Below are 23,047 nucleotides of genomic sequence, written 5' to 3' on the forward strand. Positions count from 1 at the left end.
AAAACAATGACCATTTCAAAGAAACACTGATATACATAGGTAAGTTTTGTTTAAGTAATCTACATTTATTCATAGGGTAGGCTGTTGAGTAAAATAAATCTTTAGAATGCCCATATATTATTTACCTGGAATCCCATGAGGACAAACATCTCTACACTAGCTAATGGCTTGTTATGAGACCCAAGAATGTCAACAGTTACCATCATCCAAAGCATGAAAAACATTTAACTTATGGACACTGCAAAATCTCTGGAGACCTTAATATGAAAAACCATTTAAAGCCTTGACAAAGATGCTCATCTCTGATGCAGTTTCAGTAAACATCTCTTTCATATTTGGGCCAAAACTCTCATATCCTCAATTCATAATTATAAATAAATTAGCCCCAGGACACTGACAAAACTGTACTTCTTAGTTAATGAATACTACTGACATAGTAAGCTGTTCCAAACTTTTATGTAAAATATAATCATAACATAATACCACTTAAACTTCCCCAGTTAATTTATTGTCTTCTTTAATCATATTGTGTTTTCCTGTCACAGCTCTCTGACTGTATAAACCCTAAGCAAAGCCCAAAATTCTGGGACATAGGATTTCCATGTACCTGCTATTTTATTATTATTTTTTGTTACAAACGTCTATTTACTAACACTTTTTCCTGAGTAAATTATTTCCAAATTCTGAACATTACTGTTTTTGAATACCATATTTCCTTTTACAATATTTGGTAGCCAATAAAAAACCTTAAAGACTTTTTTTAATCCCATGCCCCAGATTTAACAAATCTCTTGTAGAATACCCCTAATTCCTTTACAGTAGTGGTTCCCAATCTTTTCGGGTAAGAGGGTTGTTTTTCAAAAGCTTTAAAAAATGTTTATCTGTTGATTAGGAAAACACAGCAAAAAATATACTACGAATTTGTTAACATGTTAGATCTTTTGTGATTGGGACTCTTGGTCCACAAAGAGAGAACCAGTGTCCAAGAATAATGATTACAGAGAACTGACAATACTTCTGCACAGGATCCTTTCATTTTATGTCCTTAGGAACCATTATCTATTTAGCCAAGACAGGGTTAAACAACTTATACTATGGTAAATGTATCATAATAAGGGTAATAGGTGAGAAAACAAAGGAGATTCCTGCCTTGAAATTTTGATATCCACCTCTGAAAAGCAATGATATTCACATACTTATATCTGATACTAAAAAACTTACAAGACAAAAGGCTCTTCGATTTCTTTAAAGTTCCATAAGAATCCACTAAAATTCAAAATTTCTTTTCACATTTTAAATCCCAACTCTTGCCTCATCTGTGCATGAAAGCAAAAAGGAAACCCATTCATTCTTCATTTGACCTAGGAGCCATAATCAAAAATTGGTCTGGGGTATAACTAGCTTGTTACTGTTTTTTTAGATTTCAAACTTGGTATTTCTTAGCACACATACTTATGTGAATTCCTACCAACCTTACTTTAGGGAGCTGCACAAAGGAGGCAGTATTTACCTTAATCTCTTTTTTGAGGAGACCTACAATAAATATTTACCTGGCTATCAGCCTATTACAAAAACACTAATATACAAACCAAAAAAGTGTTATAAGACAAATGCTCAGGAACTGCTTGTTACCATTCCTCATTCTTCCAAAATGTAAAGTATTTGGCAAGTCTTATCTGACTTGTAGACCTGCTATTAATGCCTTTCTTTTTTCATTTCTTCAAAAGTATTTTATTTTGAAAAAATTATTCAGTTTACCAAGCACAGCTGGTGTATCTATGCCAAGATAATAAATACAACTTATCTCCAGAAGCAAAATTATTTGAATTTTCAAAAATAAAAATGTAATTCACAGATCATTTCCTTATGATAAGAAAACTGGGTTCACAGGTAAGCTTCATGGCGGTTTGCTGTTTGGTCCAAACAGGTCAAAGGGGAGGGGGACACCTTTTCAGGCAGAAGAATCACTGAGTCTCATATTTGCTACTTACTCTCTTAGGAGCCAAATCCTAGGGCACCTGTAGTTCCTAACCATTTTCGCAGGGTGATCACAGATTTCTATGAGAATCTGTTAAAGATTATAAACCTTTTCCTTAGAAAAATGCAGAGATAAAATTTGATGTAAAACTTCTAGGGATTCACAGGCCTCTCTCTCTATTCTATATATACCCTTTCGTGAACCGCAACCAGTCTGGGATAAAGGAGGCCTGTCACTGACTGAACAGTAAGGCATGGGTGTTAAGAAGAGAATGATTAACCTTTTTTTTTCCCCTTTTATATCAAGGAAGCCAGAATTTACAATCACTCTGGTAGGGGACAATATCCAATAAAAACTCATCCATTTCCTTTTTCTATCCCTATCTCTGGATCCAGGAGCTGCATGCAATTCCAGGCAAAGGAATCTAAAGAAAATAGATCAGAACTACAGATGGGTAGCAATAAAGGCGAATGGCTCCTTAAATGAGGCAGGTAATACGGAATAATGAAAAGATTTTGGAATCATACAAACGTGGCTCATCCTATTGCTAGCTGTTATGACTATTTTGAGGTTAAATGCAATTTGATCATTTGTAAGCCATCCCACAGCACTGTTGAGAATTAAATGGGATACTCTTTATAAAATAATCTAGCAAGATACCTGGTGCACTGAAGACACCGAAACTTGGTATACAGGGTTACAATCTTAGGAAGTCAACAAGGCAATAGTACTACCATCTGGAGGAAAGGAACCTATTGGAGTCCTACTACAGTAACTTGCCCAGTTCACTAGCACTGAGATTTGCTAATAGCAGCAGAATATCTGCTTACTTATCCTGTTAATTCTCTTAAAGAAATCCTGACTGTTCAGCATTGATCTGATATTTTATTTCAGAAATTCAAACATCTCATAAAATGAGATCTACTGTATACTGAACACAACATTATAAAACCATCTACTTCCTTAATTTTCCAGTCAAGAATGCTTTCCAAAATCTGTATAGATTTCTTTCAAATATTAAAATTTCCTTTTAGTACAAAGTCATTATATATTTATACAGATACTCTATTTTTCTGTTGATTGGAAATATCATGTCATGGCCAAGAAAGGAACTGGGCTCACAGGACAAGTAGAACCAACACAGAGAGACTGAAATATCTATATTATTTTATTAGTCTTTTTTAACTAATGAACGTTTGTATGATTCCAGAGTCTTTTCATTATTTCATATCATCTACCTATTTAAGGAGCCTTTCACCTCCATTGCTACCCATCTGAAGTTTTCACAGTCCTGTTTTAACGAGACCCACCACAGCCAAGTCTATTGATGCTTTTAATATTCAAAACTTTTCATTATGAAAAATTGCAAACAAATATAATCCATTTACTCATCAACCTGTTTCAATAATTATCAACTATAGTCTATCTGGCTTCATCTCTTACTTCCCTTTTATATTAAAGTAAACTGCAGACAACATTTCATCCACAAATATTTAAGTATGTATCTCCAAAAGATAAAGATTCTTTTAAAAATCAAAATGTGTGCATATTATTTCCTGTTTTTTGGGGGGAGGCAGATACCTTCAGTCCACTATTTTGTGCTTTCCTGGAACTTCGATTTCTACATCTAAAATACTATCATCCAATCTGAATTCATTTTACCATTTCTCCATTTCACTCCAGTCCTTTTAAAATACTTTTACGAGTATTTTTTTAAAAATCCACTTCAATTAATGAAAAATTTGTTGTTACACAGTTTTATCTAGAGACATTTAAAAGGCAGATACATCTTAAAACTCCAGTTTAAAAAAATTCCTTTAATTCTGGTCAGCATACATGGTGCCTTAAAGCCACTTCAAGGAATACATTTTTTATAAGGTTTGAAAAGGACCCTGGATCCTGAAAAGAAGTCTTATTTCCTCATAGCTCCTTTGTCTATTAAAATAATGGCAATAAATTTTATAGTAAGCAACGGTTATAAGTCAGAGGCCTCAAACAAATTTGGTTCTTTTCATATAACCAATGGATCCATGAAAATCATGTACTATTTATAGCAGGTGACTATTAGGTATCCTAAATAAGGTGCAGAGTTCAGAGAACTGATCAAATAATAAACAACTCAAATGATAACTTATATAATAAAATGTAGCCTTTACTATATGCTTACTCTGTACCAGTCACTATGCCTTTTATCAACTGAATGCATTATCCCACATAATGCCTACAACTTTTTGAGGAAGATACTATTCCTATTTGGCCAAAGAATTAAATTCACCAAATTAAGAAATTTGTACAAGGACAGAGCAAAAACCAGCAAACTAGAATCCAAAGGCCTATTCAATTCAGAACACTCATGTTCTTAAATTAATACTGCTTCATGATGTGACACATTCTGATTTAATAGGTTTTAGCTTATAATATTACATGTGGCACATATTGTTGACTTATGATACTCCAACTTCTTTACTTAATTAGGAATGATACAAAAGATGTAATATTTAACAGGTTTAAGACTTTAACAAATGTAGTATCTTACTTAAAAATCACATAATCAAATGATATGAATTTTAAATGGTAAAGTTACAAAATTGATGACATCCTTTCTAACATAACATCTAAATTTCAGGGCTAAGGGTGAACCATTCCAGATATGTTAGTTGATGAGCTCTCTATTACTAGTGAGTGTCCCAAATGGCATTACATTTAAGTACCCGAAGGCATCAGAGACAAATGAAAAATGATCTAGCCTTTATAGAAAGAGATTAATTTTTCCTAAAGAAAAGGCGTTTCTTTTCTGAACTGTTTGTATTAAGCTGAGAAATTCTAGTTCCTAAAAAAGAATTTATCTCATCCATGTAATAAAAATATTTATTAGTTATTGGAAAATCCAGAAAAAATTTCAGTAAATAAACTAATTTGATTGCTTCTTATACTGCAACAGAAATATCAAGACAAAATATTACTTCAAATATTCTTGACGAATCTGTTAAGTCCTAAATAAAGGAAAGGAGAGAACACAGTTTAAGACTAGGGTGGAAGCTAGATTTTTCTGACAACACCCAGGTGTTTCATAATTCTAAAAAAAAAAATTCCTAAAAAAATTCAAAAGCAAAATGAAACAAGTTAACCTTTTCGTGTATCACCTTGGTGGCATAACCACATAGAAAGGAACTATTCCAAAAGATTATAAAACATTGTAATCTGACTGCGTATTCCTAGAGGGCTATAACCTAAGGGCAAAAAACCCCAAAAGATAAAATCATCCTTTTCAGTAATCACTGTTCTGCCATTCTAAAACTGCTGTGTGTGCATAGGTATTATGGGACAAAGCATTATGTTGGTGCTAGAGAAAACTGGGATATTGGGCATAGGGAAGAGGTGAAACAGATTAGGTCAAGTACCAACTACTGATATTAAAAAAAAAAGGGAAGAAAAGAAAGCATTTCCTAGCTCTGTCCACTGAAAAGGTCTAGAAACAAGGACCAATACAGAGTGCAACACTCCTAACTGTGACCTCTAAAAGTCAGATCTCTAAAAGAAACCAGGGATTTTCACAAAAAAGGCAGATTTCAGGTTTGGGGAAGGAAATGTGCAAAATGATCCTGCAACATCTTGTCATAGTAGAAAGCAAGGAAACAATCAAAGACTATTGAGAATGAGTCAAAATGAATAACTACAAAGACTGAAACATAGTAAATATGTTTAAAACCGTAAGTACATAACAATAACACTTCACTGATCACCTCTGGAGATGTTAGATCACCAACTCTTTTTTGATAACTGGTTAATAAAAGGGAGAAATCAAGGACTTATCCTGTATTTTTGTTCTCAAACTGGCATAAACAAACAATAAACTTCCTTTTTCTTTAAGGAAGTATACTGGATAATAAATGAAGAAGTCATAAAATATGGCCTCTTGGCAACCATAAAGGAAATAATGGATCTAGGTCAGTGGTTCTCAAAGTGTTTAAAGTTCCTGAGATTCCTTCAGGGAATATATGAGGGCTTCTGTTTACCAACTACATATCTGTTGAGGCCAGTTTTCTTCAAAGTTTTCAACCAAAACAACTTATCACAACAAATTAAACGCAGAAGCAATTATGAGAAAACAGCTGTCTTCTATTAAATGAAACATTAAAGGGTTTGGAAAGATGTAAAACAGTGCCACTCTTCTCACTAATTTTACTTTTTGTCTTGGAAAATAGTGTTTTCATAAAATTTATGTAATCTATGTTTACAGGGCTTATTATTATTATTTTTAAAATAATTAAAAATTATTTTTTACTTTCTCAGTTTAATACCTAACTTTGTAAATATGTATAGATAAAACACACAAACAAAAGCACTGTAGAGTCTTCAGTTTTTAAGACTATACAGTTTGAAAATGGCTGATTTAGAAAATGAATATCAATGGCTGCTTAACAACAGAGAGACGTTATGTAACTCTATGGAAAGCATTATCATGAAGTAAGCTTGCAATCTAATTTACATAATACATGTAACATTTACATTAAATATGAGAATGTGTTCAATGACATCATGGAGATGCACTCTTCAAAGTCCAAACAGACAATAAACAAATTTCTTCAACAAGTACATTGCATGAAAACAAGACAGGAAGATAAATCTACAAATTAAAAGACTCAAACTTATCAATCAAATGTAATGCATAGATCTATCTTGATCAAAAGGAATCTTTTAATCTAGAGGCTTAAATAAAATCTAATAGGAGCCCATTTTTCTATTCCCATTTTGCCGTATTTGGAATTTTTCATAAAAAATTTCATCAGATCTACATTCACCCTCTCTTACCAACAATTAAAAGAGACACTGAATCATTCTAAGAACTTCTCATTTGGAACTGGGGGTGGGTTGGGTTTCAGAGAGGCCAACAGAAGAATTCTAGGAAAGAGGAGACTCCAGAATCAGAGGACTTTTATGAAGGAAAACTGGATTGCTAGGTAGTGGCCAAGAGTTACACGATCCTCTATAATTAAAGAACATATAATTTACTGATCCAAAGTAGGACATTTCTGAGAGTTAAAGGAGGTGTTATTACTAATTATGCTAGGTGAGTAGGCATAAACAAAGACTGTTCCAAGGAAATCAAGACTTACGATTACTCTATAAGACTAAATTTTTTATCATTTCCACAGAAGATAGTCTTCTATACAACTGAATCCTCTGTGTAACTATTTTGCACAAAAACCCATTCCTGATGGTATAAAGCTGGGGGAAAACTGTAAGTATGCTACAAAAAAATTTACCTTTTGTCTCTCTTGGCTGGTTCATGGTTATTGCTCAGGGTACTCTGCAAACATCCAGCCATTCCTTTTCATGCCAACTGGTCATGATAAACTGTAAGAGGAATGTTACTTACACTGGAGTTTTGCTTTTCTAAAAATACATGGCTTCCCATGGCCTTCCATACTTGGCCTAAGCAGGCTCCTACTCAACTCCTGAACCAACACATTATTCCTAGCAACACTTCAAGTCCTACTGACCTAGGGGTTAAGTTAAGGGTGAGGTAAAACATCTGGGTCAGTCCAGGCTCCAAAATAAGAGCCTTGGGGTGGGCAATATTGCTTCCTTGTTCAAAGGGGTATAGCTATAGTAACTTCTGAGATTTATGCGAAGTCAGCATAATTTTCATTTTTTTTAATTTAGTAACTATCCGGCTTTAGTACTATTTATGTGTCACTACTAAGTGACTGCTTATTTAATCTGTGAGTATTTCATGCCACTTCATAAATTTAAAAATATTTAGTAGGCTTTTTTCAATAAAAGCATTGTAAATATGAAATAATTTGGTATGCTGCCCCTAAATTTTTTTGCCTTTCTAAAATGTGTTGACACCATGTAACTCTATACTTTTTTTGTTCTGCTACTAAAGAGCTAATCTGTAAAGTGCTAATTGTCACAAATAAAATTACATTTATTAAGCAAGAACAAAAATAATAAAAAAGAAACTTCAGAAAATTAGACTTGCTCCTACATTTTCTTGAGATTGATTTTTTAAAAAGGTATTCCACCTAATATTTTTTAGGCTATGGGCATAAACACATATTTAGCTTGCATGGCTACAGTAGTTTGTGTCATAGATTTTGAGAGAATAAAAATGTGTGCATTCATATAACAATCTAATGCTACATTCGGCATGCAATAAATCATGCAGCCTCTAATGCCCTTCCTTTTTGTTCTATTTTAGGTTACATTTTTTTGTCTTTAAAACTAAAGTTTTTTAAAAATGTGCCTTAGCGCTAGAGTAACAAAAAATTTTTTTAAAGTGCCCTAATATCCTAAATATTATTAATATACATATTTTCTAATAACAGTACCTATGGGTCTTCCTTTTCTATCCAGCTTTCTTTTATAAAACTAGTAAATTTCAACAGCCCAAATTAATAAAGAATAATGTATCATAAATGCAGAGGCAGTCTAATTGCCAACAGGTCCTTCCAGGTTCTCTCTCATAAATAAAACCTTTCTTGGATATCAAAAGTGCTCAAACAGTTGATTATTAATTGTGGATCATCCTCCTACCTCACAGAAGCTGTGAGAGTACAAACTGTATGTACTGTGGCATGCATTGAGGTTGGTGGTAGGAAACAGAATTTTTCAACATAGGCCAAAGATCCTGTAACAGGACAGCAGTAAGAACCACGAGATGGAAAAAACTCCACCTCATACAAAATGAGGAATAATGGATATAAATATAAAGCAATGAGATCCACCAGGACATGGATTAAAGTTAACATGTCAACATTAAATATGCTACCATCATCCTGGAACATCCTAACCAGAACATAATTTCAAAGAATTTCAAAATAATCCTTTTACTATATTCAGCAATGCACAAGCCTTATTAGATTACTGGGTTTCATTGAATCTTCATTTTTTCAGGAGTGGGGAAGGAAGAATTTCAGCATCAGACGATAATAAAAATAACATTTCTTGTTTCAGGGCAGTGGTGTGGGATGAAGAAGGCTTGGAGAACATAAATTATGTAGCTTGGGTTAGAAAGAATTCAAGGCATGAAAATTTTATATTCAAACAGCTAACTAATTTCACCTCTATTAAGGTAAAGGGATAAGTATACATAAAGTTTAATTATTTTAAACTTTATTTTAGTAATAAATCTGAGTTACACAAATTAGTAATTCCCAATACAAATGTAAAGTATTATCTGTAGGTATGCAGAATAAATTCCACCTTTCTTCATGCTAATAATACTCATGGTGGCATCTGGTGGTAATAATGAACGTATGACCAATCAATGACAACTAAGTACGCTTAAAAACCGTTCTGAAAGCTAAGAATCTGAAAGGGTTTACCAGGAAAGAAAGTGGAGATTATTAAAGTTATAAAATCTCTTCTGTTATATACTTTTAAGAAAAGGACAAAGTAGCTTTGTAATTAAGTATATATAAATACAACTGAAAAAAAGTGATATAAATATATCATGAAAAAAATCACATTACTAATCCAATTTCCCCTCTCTGTTCTATTTTATTGTTGTTGTTGCTGAGGAGAGGCATTATGGGATAATAATAGTAAGAAATAAGGTGGAGTAGGTACAGAGACAAGATGAAATCGAGTGCTATGATTCACCTCCATTCTAGCCTACTGTTGGCTAGGTCTTATTCAAAATGAGATTAGATGCTTAGAGACCCTGGCAGTTACAAAAACTTGTGGGACCAAGATGCGGTCCCCACTCTCTTACCCTTGCCAGGAACTTTTTAAAGCCTCTGACAAGATATAGGTACTAGGAGCAGTAGAAGCCATGTGAACAAGTTTCTGATTTGGGGGGGTAGGGGATGCAAAGGGATGCTAGTTATGTGGGTCTTACATAGAGAAAACTATCTGGAAATGGAGGCCAGGGCTTGAACTAGATGGCTTCCATTTTAAACCCATGAATTTATGGAAATGGATTATTAAAAGAAAACACTACTCTAAATTTCTGAAGTAATATAAAATATGGCTTACAAAATTTTACGTTAGTGCCTCTGCTATTTTACTGACAGAGTAAACTTCTAACTAATGGTAATTTCAATGATAATCGAATTTTCTTTTTCAGCTTGCAATATTATATCATTACTGCCTAGCCCATTACACATAAACATACGATAAGTGGGTTTTTCTTACAAAGAGAAATGACACAAAAATAAGGCAGATTTTGTTATTATTAGAATATGTGTTAAAAGCAGTACTTTTGGTTATTCCATTAGGCTAAAACATCTCTTTTTTGCATATAGCCTGAATCCATAAGCAAAAATTACCATTCCATTTTACTTGACTCTCTCATGCAGTCTGGACAGAAGGGAAAAATCTAAAGTTAGTTTAATAACATTTCAAATAGGTGGTACCTCTATTCAAGCAACAGAAATGCTCTTGGAAAACTGACTTCAAACCAACTATGCATTTCTAAAAATCGAATTATCTTAAAATATATTCTGTATTTGAAAGAACTTCATCATACACTCTTTTATAAAAGAGGACTTCAGTAATCAAATAATTGCTAATTTGTGAATGCAATTATTTAATATTTCCTCTTCCTTTTTAAGAACTGGCATGCCTGATATGCATTTATTTTTTATTTATTATATATTTTTGCATGGGCAGGCACCAGGAATCGAACTCAGGTCTCTGGCATGGCAGGGGAGAATTCTGCCACTGAGCCACCATCACACAGCCTGGCGTTTAATTTTAAAGTAACTACAAATATTACTTGGAATACTAAGCCTTTTAACATTTTAATGAAAACTTGAACAAGGACCCAAACAAGATATTTCATTATGATTTTGCCTTTTTAAAGGGTTAGATAACCACATCTTCCAACCTTATGATTCATCTTAGTTCTAATAACCGGGATGCAACCATCGTACTTTCAGCTGAGAGCTGAGCACAAACATACTGGAGAAGGCTGGGCTTAACCTAAAAAGCAGGGGAGGGAATAATCTCAGGGAATGTCAAATTTTCCAGGAAGTAAGGGAAAAGTCTGAAACAATAAGCAGCGTTTCTTCTGTTAGCACCTTACCACCAGCACAAGAATGGCAGAGGGTGCTCTACATCTCACCGATACAAAACTGGAGCAGAACAATAAGCAACTATTTCACAAAGTGAAACAAATTAGTCTACAAATTCTGGTCTAATCCCAACCAAAATAAAGAAACTGTGTATCTTGAAATATAGTATAAAAGTTTTATTCAGAATATTCTTTTCCATTTCCTAATGAGAATTCAGCTGTCAGATTTGCTGGAGAACTGGCCTACTCAGGTGACTTGTATTTAGGAGGGAGAACATGGGATTTATTTTATTCAACCTATGCAATACTTCAGTTTTATATTTTTCCTTGGAAGAGAGAATGGGTTCCTCTACTAGATATTCTGGGATATATCAGTTTTTGGGTTAACAGTATTTGGCTGGCACAATTTCAATGTGTGAGTGGCAAATACAAATGATTTCTTTAGTTGTATGCCAAGCTGAATAACCTCCCAGGGAAAAGAACCTCCTCCTCCTGCCTTTCCTACCTCCTGCCCCTCCCCCACCAACACTGCCTCCCTGCTGTGCAAAGAGCCCTTTGTCCTGCCCCGCACTTATCTAGCTGTTTGGCCATATTGACAAGCCTACTGGAGGCATAATAAGGGAGTCAGTCTGACATTAGCAGCTGGCAATTTGAAACAAAAATCTTCCTTTTTAACTCAGATCAAGTCCTGCTGCAGAGGTCTTTGGCTCCTCCCAAGCTTCTGTTCCTCAAACAGAGAAAGCAAGGAATTCAGCAGTTTCCCTCCATTAGGTGGCACAAATAAAAAACCTAACTCAGAAACGAATTTTATATAAATTCCTACATCCGTGGCTTTTTTGTGTTTCATAACATAGGGAAAAGTATATTTCTCAGCTCTGGGAGTTTACACTTATCTAAAATGGCTAAGGAGATGATTCTTATTACTTCAAGTTGCCGTCAAAACTCTGGGAATCCTCATACTGCAAGGCAATAGAGCGCAGGAAAGAAAGTAGACTAAATCAACAGTAACATGCATGAGACAAAACTGGCCAGCAATTTCAGCGTTTAAAAAATACTTGACATTCCAATAGGCACAAAATTCCTTTTCATATCTTCATATCAAAGACACTTAATGTGATCCTTATCTCTCTTCCTCAACTACTGAGCAAACAAAATCAATATGATGGAAAAACTGAGTGAGGCAGGATGGGATTACTAATTCCTTGTTTAGCAAGGGCATACAGACTCAATAGTCTCAGTAAACTGAGATTTAGCATCACTGTTCCTTTAATTATATATATTTCATAGTTTCTTTCATGAAGCGTTAAGAATTTGAGTAGTTTGCCAGAATAAGAGAATTCTCTAAAGTGATGTCTTCTAACAGTTCTCTCAAAACTTTTTGGTTTTGAGATCCACTTTAAGATTGAATATACAACAGGGAAATTTCCATAAAAAACTGATTTAGTAAAGTATGTACAGGTGAGCAAAGGTAACTATATTCTCTCCATTTTTCATCGATTTCCTAGAATCTTTCCTGTAAGTTAAATCAATCATTACATCAACTGAAAGGTTAAATGCCATTTTACCGAATATTCTGGAATTTTACAGTAGTAAAGAACGGTACCACTCTCCATCATCACAAGTACATTAACTTATTTTCTGAGGAGAGAAAGTCTCTAAAGGATTTCTTCATCAAAGTACAAATGATCAACAGTTATATGACTTACACATTTTCCAAAATCAAAGTAAGCTGTTTGTTCTTAAAATATCTATAAAGAAATTCATATTCAACTACTAAAATACAATTTTTATAAGTAAAAGTCACTGCCAGGGCCCATAGTTTCAAATTAAACTAACAAATTACCAGCATGAACCAGAAGTTACACTAAAATTTTATTCTATTCGTTATCCAATTCTCTCCAATAAGATTTATCCAATAATCATTGTTTGTCATTAACTGAAGTTTGTTTCAAAATTATTTCAGTGCCAAGAAGATAATGCAAAAGTGGTATGTGCATATCTCCATTTTGTAATATATCTTTTACCCAAAGACAAAAATGAGGTAGCTGTTCCCCAGAAAAGCCAGGGTACTTACAGAAAGTAACTACCAGGACACAAAATGATAACAGAAGATGCAAAAATATTCAAGACTGCTGATTAAATAAATCCTTCTATGAAAAGAGTCTTCAGAAAATGATTACCTCAAACCCACAACGGTTCCAAACAGAGAATACAAGTGAAAAGGTAATTATTTCATAAGGTGACTTTCATATTATACAGCAATTTAAACTAAAAACCTTTATCTTAAACTGTAAGTGTGTCAAACAGCCAGTATGAGTTAAAATATGTTTTTATGTGATGGTAGCAAGAATTAGAACCACTTAAAATATTCTCCATTAAAGGTTTTGTTTCATCGGTCTGCTTCTATCAATGGGAAAACAATGCAAGCCACCATTTGTGAATGACAAAACTCATTTCCATTCCTTCTGGTTGCCTGCCACAAATGCCAGAGTCATACTACACACTGAAGACATTTGTGGGATTGCAGTAGATTTATATAAACTGAACAAATCAACATTTGAGGGGAAAAGTATACAATACAAGAATCTTAGAAGAAAAAAGTCACAACACACAGGCATCTGTTAAGTATTGTATGTAACTGGTCATATGTTTGGGTAGTGGTAGTTCTCCTTCAAGTACTTCCCTACTCAACAGACTGCTCTCCTTAAACAGAGATCTCCCTGAAGGCCAACGGCTGTGGAGGAGGGGAGACCACATAAGGGGCTCAGATGCCCGTCTTCTCCAATATCCTGAATATTCCTTTTTGGTCTGTCTATACTTCAGATGGATCATGGCCAAAGCTACATCCTTGTGACATCAGAAGACTATACCCAAAACATATATAATAAATCAATTTTATAGGTTTAAATGCCAAAGAAATTATCTGAACTGGAGAATTCTATTACTAATACAGAAATTAAGAAGTATTTGAGATTTACATTTAAAAATCACTCAAAAAGACCTATTCTTTTGAGAGTTTAATCTTTTAAGACTCCAAGGTTAGTAAAATGTTTAGCAAAACATCTATCCGATAGCTAAATATGGCTTAACCAATGGAAGGAGACACATGAACAGCAAAAATAAAGAAAAACTGACTTTATGATTAAAAAGATGGAGGAAAACATGTCAGCTGATGAGAAAACAAAATTGATTTTTTTTTCCCATTCTGGTTCTCAGGAAAAGCCTTAGATTCTTATTACTCTGGTAATGGATCAAAAATTAAAACTATTGGAACTTTCAGTTCTATCCAAGATAAAAAAACAAGTATCTGCCAAAAAAACAAAAACCAAACAAAAGTCTTTAACTATGATCCAGTTTCTAGACGTTGATATCCATAAATGGGTAGAAGGTTATGAACTGCTAATTTCCATCTCTCCAACAATAAAATGCAAACCAGCTTAGCAGTGAAAATTCTCACAAAAGCAAGATTTCTTCTTGGTCCTGAAGCAGCCATGGCCTAAGTGTAGCTCCCTGCAGCCAACAGCATTAATGGACGCTGCACTGCTGTCCTTCCCTAGAGACAGCAGCCAGCACTACTCAAGCTTCTCACGTAGCAACCAGAGCTCCAGAGCCAGCAGCTGCTGCTGCCTTGTATACTCACCCCTGTGATCCTACCCAAAGGAACAACCTTCTCCTTACCCCACCCCCTCCTTCTTACACACACACACACACACACACACACACACACTCACTCACTCACTCACTCTCCCTCTCTCTCTCTTTTTTTCTGACCAGTACTGCATGCCAGAAGGGTTGAATTAGCTTTTAGAAAGAAACAATCCTAAGGTCACCCTTTTGATTTTAAATAAAGATCTTTTATTTAAAAATTTTTTTTTTACCAAATTGTGAATATACATCTTAATTAAACCAGCAATTCAAGGGCTAAGATTAAGATTTATCTTTAGAAGGGCAATTTTCCAAGCAATCTATAGTTGAGTTTAAATTTGCTGCTAGAGACAGAGCCTTGTGTCATGTCCTATCAGAGGACATAATTCATTTTTCTACACATTGTGACAGTCTGAGTTAACCTTAAAAACTGGGATCCCATAATGGACCAGAATTTTTGGCTATGGAAGAAAACAAACGATTCTCCTGAGAAAACTGGAATAAATCCAATTAAGCATTTTTTCCTGTGTCCTCCAAGAAGCCCAGAAACCTTTGATTATGTATCTCCAGCTTTAGTCTAGCTTAGATTCTACACATTTAAAATCACCATTTAAATACCTTTTCTTCCAGTGACCTAAAAAAATTAGTGATATAAAATAAACAATCCCAAATAATTCTTCCCAAATAGGGAATATACATTATCCTGAAAAGCTCATAACATTCAACTCAGCTGTATCCTCTCCATTCAAAAGTATAGCTATGTAACATCTGCCCCCAAAATAAATGTAAATACGACCTTGGTCATAAAGATGACATTAAAAACAACTTGTTTAATTAACGGGTGAAGGAAATCAGCAGAGAACCTGGGGATTCTTCCAGTAAAATAAGCACTGGGAAAATTGGAAAATGAACTTAAGTACAGACAAAGCCCAATGGAAGCCAGACCTCTGGGTAAGAAATGAGTTACTGGCGAACACATTGCACAAGTAACATGAGAAAGCAGAAAATGCAGGTCATACACGCACCCCTGACCCAAACCAGCAGAGCTGGCTGCAGCATCAGTGCCCAAGGGAAAGACCACTTACTCCTAAGGAGTGAGACGAGCAAAGGAGCATTACAGAATAAATTAGCATAGAAGGGGTTTTCCCAACAGCTAAACTTTCCCTCTCACGCGATTCACCTACTTAAACCAGGCCTTTTTTTCCCCAACCCCATTCACTTCACATCCCAGGCTTCCACGCAGATGGAAAGCGTATCCACAAGGAGCAAATTCTTCTGCCTTTAAAGACGTTCTCAAATGATCGCTCTACACGCCCAAGGAACGAAAAACGACACAATCTGGCTGAACTCCAGACTCGAACCCTACAAATTAAATGAGGGCTATCTCAGAGATACTGGGGCATACGCCACGGGGAGCCCAAGAATGTGAGGTGGGGATGGTGAAGGTAATGTCTTCAGCGTAGGAAATGAAGCAGCCATCCGCGATGGGACCCCGAGAACGAGAGGGAAGGTGTCCAGGAACATTATGGAGGAGAGATCAAGGGCCCCAGAGCCATCCGAGTTGTCACAAGGCCGCGCGAACAGGGTGGTGGGAGGTTAGAGAAAGGAAAAAAAAAGTATTCCTGTGTATTCTGCGGGGAGAGCAGCGAGAGGCCTAACCTCAAGTAAAAGGTGAACGTGGAATAGGCAGTACCTAGGAAAAGGGGTAAGGAAATGTGGGGGAGGGGAATCGTCCTGACCCAGGAAAGATATGAAAAGGGTAGTGGGGTCGAGTAGATTACAGAGGGAGCCTCACTCTCTGGGAAAGTGGGGGGCAATGGTGTGTGTGGGTCTGCTAGCGCATGAGAAGAGGCAGCAACCTCCTTCTTAGAGCCCGTAGAGAGCAAGGCCCACGTCCCGAGAAGAGCCAGCGCGGGGAAACGGAGGAGGTGGTCCGTACCTCCCCCGGGGCCCGGTCGTGAGGGTGAGTGTCTCTTTTCGATCAGACCCTTACCTTGTCCCAGGCGCTGCCGGGGCCTGGGCCCGGGCTGCGGCGCACGGCACTCCCGGGAGACAGCAAGACTCGAGTTAGGCCCGACGCGGCGCCACGGCGTTTCCTGGCCGGGAATGGCCCGTACCCGTGAGGTGGGGGAGGCGGGGGGTGGGGGCTAAAAGGCGGAGCGAGCCAAAGGCGGGGAGGGGGAGGGCCAGGAAAGGAAGGGAGGACCACACTACTGTGTTGGAGAACTGGCGGGACTGGGGCTGCGTGAGCCTCTCAGCGCAGGCGGGCGGCGGCCGCCCCTCCCCCGACGGCGGCGGCGGCGGCGGCGGCAGCTCACTCAGCCCGCTGCCCGAGCGGAAACGCCACTGACCGCACGGGGATTCCCAGAGCCGGCGCCAGGGGCACCCGGGACACGCCCCCTTCCACCGTACCATTGGCTTCTCCGCCCACCGCCCGTCACTCATTGGCCAGATCGCCGCCAATCAGCAGAAGCCGTCGGGGCGGCCTAGAGAAGAGGCTGTGCCTTGGCGCTCACGCTCCTCAGAGAGCCTCGGCTAGGTAGGGGAGCGGGACTCTGGTGGAAGGGAGATCCTGTGGATTGCGGGTATGGGGCGACTAAGGTGGACAGTCTGGTAGCCGAGGGTCGCCTTCTCCCGCGGGAAATCAGGAGTGTAAGATTTGTTAAGCTGGAAGGAAAATGGGAGGTCGGAGGCAGACGGGAGGGCGGCCCGCCCTGCAGCAACCGGAGTGGGAGGGAGAAGAGAGCGGAAAAGGTATGAAACAGGACAGCCATTGCTCCCACAGGAGTAGCGCTTCCGGCTCACCTCTGGTGCTGATTGGCTGCCTCTTCTCCCGCCGTGTGTGAAAACACTACCGGTGTATTTTGATTGGAGTAAAGCTGCTGTCAGTTACAGACTCGGGAGCGCGCAGCCGCCTAGGGGCTCGCATTGCCCCCTGGGTGGGGTGGGTAGGTAGGTGGATGGGGAGAGAGCTGGACGTGTGGAGGCGACCGGCCTTCTGCTGGGGGGAGGGGTGGAAGGAGGGTCAGTGAAAGTGGCTCCCGCCCGCGTGCGTCCTTCATCCTCCCCTTCCTTCGGGGGAGTCGGTTTACCCGCGGTCTGTTCGGCCTCGGCTTCTGATTGGCTGCCGAAGCCGGGGGACCGGCCCTTTGCTACTGGCTCTGGTCCCAGATGAGCGAAACCACTGTGCGGGGTCGGTAGGGGTGGTGGGGAGGCGGTCGTTGGTACGGTCCTACCGAGGCCCAGCGCCGCAGTGTCTGGCCCCGGGCCGCTGCGCAACGTGGCAGGAAGCGCGCGGTGGAGGCGGGAGCAGGCTGCCCCGGCCTAGGCTTCTGGATGGTGGTGGCTGCGGCTCCGCCCCGGGTGTCCGCCGCCCGAAGGACAGGACGAGCCTGACCTGTTCCGGGGACCCGTGGGTTTGAGGGAAGGAGCGAGGGTCAGTCAGGCTGGTTTGTGGACGTTAGGCGCACTTTCTCCAGAAATCGGCGGGAGCTGCAGTCCTAGGAACCTGCAGTGGAGGGGGCGGGGAGGGGGCGGAGAGATGGCCGCACCCTTGTCGGTAGGGGGAAGGGAGTGCGATTATGGGAGTTCTCTGCTGCCTCCTGTCTCGGAAGGACCGCCCCGGGCCTAGAAGAATCCCTCCCTCCTCCTGATCTCGTCATTGCCTCCATATCTAATCGCTCCTTCTCGATTGTGGGTGTGATTCTTTGCCCAGGTTTAAGAGCTAGCTTGGTCCCTGGGCGTGGTCCTGCAGAGGAATTGGGCAGGTGTAAGATTCGAAACCAATTTCTGTATCTTCCCCGCAGACTTGAGCATGTGTCAGAGGTGATTGTATAGGTGTTGGGGAGGGAAATGGAGTCCAGGCGTTCACCCGAGGCTGATTTTACGTAGCGGGACTGCGGGTTAATGGCACTTAAGATCCTTTTTGGAGCATTTTTCCTAGAGATAAAGAAAGATACATTAAAGACATGATCACTTGAGTTTTATACTCACCCTTTATGAGACCTTTGCTACACTACCCAAGTACAGCATCCTAGATTTTATCTTAATGTAAGAATTTCGACGTTGGCCTCAGAACCCAATTCTTCCCTCCTTCTCTTTACCCTGGGTTCCTTAAAACCTCTCTCGTATCCCTGTGCTGAGGCATCTTAGCACTACTTTCGTATTTTGATCCGTTTTCCATTTGTTGTACTTGGTGATAATCTAAACTGGCTTTCACCTCTCCTGTTCTGGGTAGTCCAGTGAGTCATGAAACCAGACAGATTGGTTCCACCACAAATTAAGGATCCCAAACTTGGTCTAAAGCCATACTCCTAATTAGCAGTGGTTTTATTTCTCCCTCACGAATTTTCTTTTATGTTTACCTTGATTTTTGTTTTGTCCTTTTTTTCTGATCTGGGATTCTATCCCTGTGCCGTTCATAATCCAGATGACCTTCACTCCTGCTTTACTGAGAATGTGACATGAGGTTCAGCAACATGTTTATTTCACCTCTATTTGCCTTTAGTCCTCTATTCTATTCCTAGTCTTTTTTCCAAAGTTAGCACCTCCATCTGAGCCCTTGAGTTTTTCTTTTACCAGGATTTTACTTGCCTGTTTTTTATCTCTGTCATATTTCCTGTTTCTCTACAACTTTCTCTTAAATTTCGCCATCCCTGAAAATGTTAAAGTCATCTGTCTTGGAAAACTTTTTATTTCGGCACCTTGTCAGGTTACCCATCCTTTCTTATCTCTCCCCCAAAGCTCCTTAAAAGGGCTTGCAGCCATCACTCCCACTTGTCTCCACCATCCACTCTGGCTAGGATTGGCTTCTGATCACACCAATACTGTTCTTGAAGGGCAGGAACAACAAAACCAGTAGTTTTTCTCTCCTAACTGCTCTATAACTTGACCAGCTCACTTTTTTGACACTTCTTTTGGCATTTCCTCACCTACTTGAGGGGTGGCAAACTCATTTCTATATGGTCCAGGAAGGTAACTTTAAGTGTGAGAAGTGGGCCTGGTATTAGAAATGATGGGAGCCACTTGGCAAGTGACACTCAGCCCTTGCTGGAAGACAGTGGGGTAAGTGCTGTGGGGAACTGGAAAGTTCCTGTTCTGTCCAGAGGGAGAGGCAGCTACTCAACTTCAGCTAAATCTTGGGAATTTGGACCTAGACTTGCCAGTATTGGGAATTTCCCAAATAAACTGGAAATGTAAGTTTTCCAATGAAATCAACTGTTGAATGAACCTTAGAAAGCACAGTTAGAAGCTAACAGTTTGCATCCATTATTTGACCTCAAATTCTACCATTCCTAGTGCATGGCTCAATCCAGTTTTACAATTTTTTTTTTTTTTTTACATGGGCAGGTACCAGTAATCGAACCTGGGTCCTCTGGCATCGCAGGCAAGCATTCCTGCCTGCTGAGCCACTGTGGCCTGCCCCAGTTTTACAATTCTTACATTCTTTAATTTGACTTGCTACTTATATATGAAATATTGATTCTCATAGGTGTTTGCTTTATGTAGCCTTTTTTTTTTAATTGAGGGGAGATGAGTGACTTCCTTCTTCCCAGAGCAATTTGTAATTTTTAATAAATATTCGTACATTATACACCCATCCACCTGAGTACCTGTAACTACCAAATCTGTTTCTAGAGCCAGCCTTCCTTGACTGAGTCTTGTATTTCTGCTTCCTAGGCACATCTGCCTCAAGATCAGCATGTGTAAACTGATTTCATTCTCTTGCAAGCATCCCAACCCCTCAGACTTTCTAATTTGTTCCTCTACTTGAAGCCTATTAATTTGCCACTAGTTACCTTTGATAGAAACCTATCAAAGGTTTCATCCTGGCCTCTGCTTCCCTCCCCCAAGTGATTCCTCAGTCCTGGTGCTGCTTCTCCCTCCTTTGAATACCTCTCAATCAATCCCTTCATTTCTGTTCTTGCTAGTATCTGAGCTGAGTTCTCCAGATGATAGCCTCAAAACTGAACTCTCTACCTCCTGTGTCATCTTCTGATATCTTTTCCAGGATGCTTCTCCTAAAGTACAGATAAAGTGTGTAAATACTGCTTAAGCTCCTTCTATCGGCTCCTTCCTAATAATGAGTTTAATGCACAAGGTCCTTCAAAGGGCTAACTTCAACTTTTCTTAACAGCTTTTGTAGTAGCCATTTTCCACATATACACACACAAATACTTTTCCATTTAAGTCCACTAACCTGATGTTTATCCATATCCTGTGACACTGTCATACTTATTGGGTGGTTCCTATTGGAATGCCACCCCTGCCGCTTCTCATTCTTCAAGACCAAATATCCTCTCCCTGATAATCTTGCTTTCCATGATCTACTGTCCTGTTAGGCTTTCCTATAATACAATACTCTCTTCTGATGCCATAGCAATTTGTTTTTGCTTGGATCATGACACTTCTTAAGTCATCATCACTGTTGGTTTAAATTCTCTTCACTTTTCTGAGCTACTTGAAGGCACAGACTTGTTGGGTATTGTATCCTTAAGCTCCTAGTATATTGCTGAATCCCTAGACAACCCTAAATAAAATGGAAAAAATGGTATATAAATGTCTTCAGGTTTGATATATTTTTAGTCTCAAACATTTCTTTGTGTTTTTTTTGGTAGCCTCTGGATTCACTGTCTAATAGCATTTTCTGCAGTGATAGGAATAGTCTATATCTGCATCCACTAGGGTGGCCAGTAACTATATATAATTAAGTACTGGAGATGTGGCTAGTGCAGCTGAAGAACTAACTTTCAGGTTAAGTTTAAATACCCATTTGTGGACAGCATAGCCATAAACTTCTGCAGAATACTTAACATGGACATTGATAATTTTACTTTAGTTTGAGTAGTGAAGGAAAAAAAGTTGGACCATCCTGGCTCCTTTAATTTTTAAACTTTCTTATCCCACTACTGCTTGCTTTGTTTTACCTATTTCTATACTTCAGCTTTATTTAGCTGAGGTCTGAATTTTACGAACCATAACTAATGGTGGACCTGCCTTACTTCATAGTGTTTGAGAAAGCAAGTGTTGACCTGTTTGGATTTCTAAAAAATGCATAATGTTGTAAGGTAGAATTTCATTAATCCATAATGGAAGGTTCATAATAAATTACAAGTGATAGAAGTTTGATGAGGAAAAGTATGCCTTATGTTACTGAACCTGGCCATAAATTTCAGTCCTCTCAGTTTTCAATTTTGGGAAAAACTTCATCAGAGGAGGCTCTTAACATCATGTCTCAGTTATAGGAAATGATCACAAAGTGAGTTTCATCTGATGAAATATAAATCATAGCTTGAAAAAGACATTTTAGGAATAATTTTTTACTTAAAATTTATCATTAGAATGTGACCCTCAGGACAGTGGTTGTCAACCCTCAGTGTGCACAGAGACAGTTGGGTTGCTATTTAATTCACATTCCCACATCTAACACCCAGAAATTCTGGTTTCAGTTAAATGGGGGTAGGATTGAGGGAAGCACTAGAATTATGTATATATATATATTGCTCCTACCCCCAAAATTCCTCATTTGCTTGATGGTAGGTAGCCCAGAAACAACATTGCATATACAGTCGTGGAGCCTTGGTACACCTCTTTACCTTACAAAAAGAATCTTTGTTTTGGAAATGATTACAATTTTAGAGAAACACTTCTCAGTGATATTTTTGTCCCCTCTCATTGTTCTCTCAATTTTTCCTTATCTGAGCTATTTTCTTTTATTCCATAAGGAAAAAAAAAACTAAAACTGAATGAATGGGAAAACATTTTGAAAGGCAAAGAGTAGTAATAGTTAATATTTTTGGAAACTTCTATATTGTTTTTCTTATAAAAGAGATGTTGAAATATTCCAAGTATTGTTATTTGAACAAGAAATGAAAAGTCCCTCATATTGTTCTCTTTCTCCTGCTAAATTGCATTCCTTAACACAGGGATTATTTTTGATTCCCTACTGCCTAAGCACAGACTTGGGTAGTCTGTGTTTTTTAATGTTTTTTAATTTTCTTACATGTGAAATTGTTTTGAAATAAAAGCCAGAGCTCATAAAACAGAAACAAGGCTATTATGGAGGAACTTTAGGATCATAGTTAATCTGTTAATCTATTTATAAAGGAAACTGATGCCTCATGGCCTCTGAATACATCTGTCTACCATTCAGCCTTTCTTTGGGTTTCCTGTACTAACCATTGCAGTTGTCCTTTTGCAGTGCTTTCCTTCCTTGGGCTTTTTTTCCCTCCCCCTTTTAAAAATAAACCAGCTGCCTGTCTTGTAGCTAAAGTAGTGCCACATTGTATCCTGTGCCTCTAGTACAAAAATTTAAGCAATACTGAATATGTGTACTTGAATGAGGAAGATGTAAAAGTTATGTGAAGGGTTCCAGATTTTTTAAAGATTTGCAAAATTTT

The 23,047-nt window shown here is 38.3% G+C and overlaps 1 protein-coding gene across 17 annotated transcripts in view; it reads right to left on the reverse strand.

Annotated features, from left to right (window-relative positions):
* The window catches only part of SETD5 (SET domain containing 5), a 74,036-nt gene extending 56,304 nt beyond the window's left edge, over positions 1–17,732 (reverse strand). For 15 of the 17 annotated variants that reach the window (XR_013157796.1, XM_077116668.1, XM_077116664.1 and 12 more), the window contains exon 1: positions 16,642–16,941. The gene's annotated coding sequence lies outside the window, so the exon portion shown is untranslated. Of the gene's footprint in view, positions 1–15,832; positions 16,617–16,641; positions 16,942–17,453 lie in introns of those variants that run through there. The other 2 variants (XM_077116655.1, XM_077116656.1) reach the window with 2 other exon arrangements.
* Between the last annotated feature and the right edge of the window lie 5,315 nt (positions 17,733–23,047).

The sequence above is a fragment of the Tamandua tetradactyla genome, chromosome 9 (assembly GCF_023851605.1).
Source record: "Tamandua tetradactyla isolate mTamTet1 chromosome 9, mTamTet1.pri, whole genome shotgun sequence".
Classification (NCBI taxonomy): domain Eukaryota; kingdom Metazoa; phylum Chordata; class Mammalia; order Pilosa; family Myrmecophagidae; genus Tamandua; species Tamandua tetradactyla.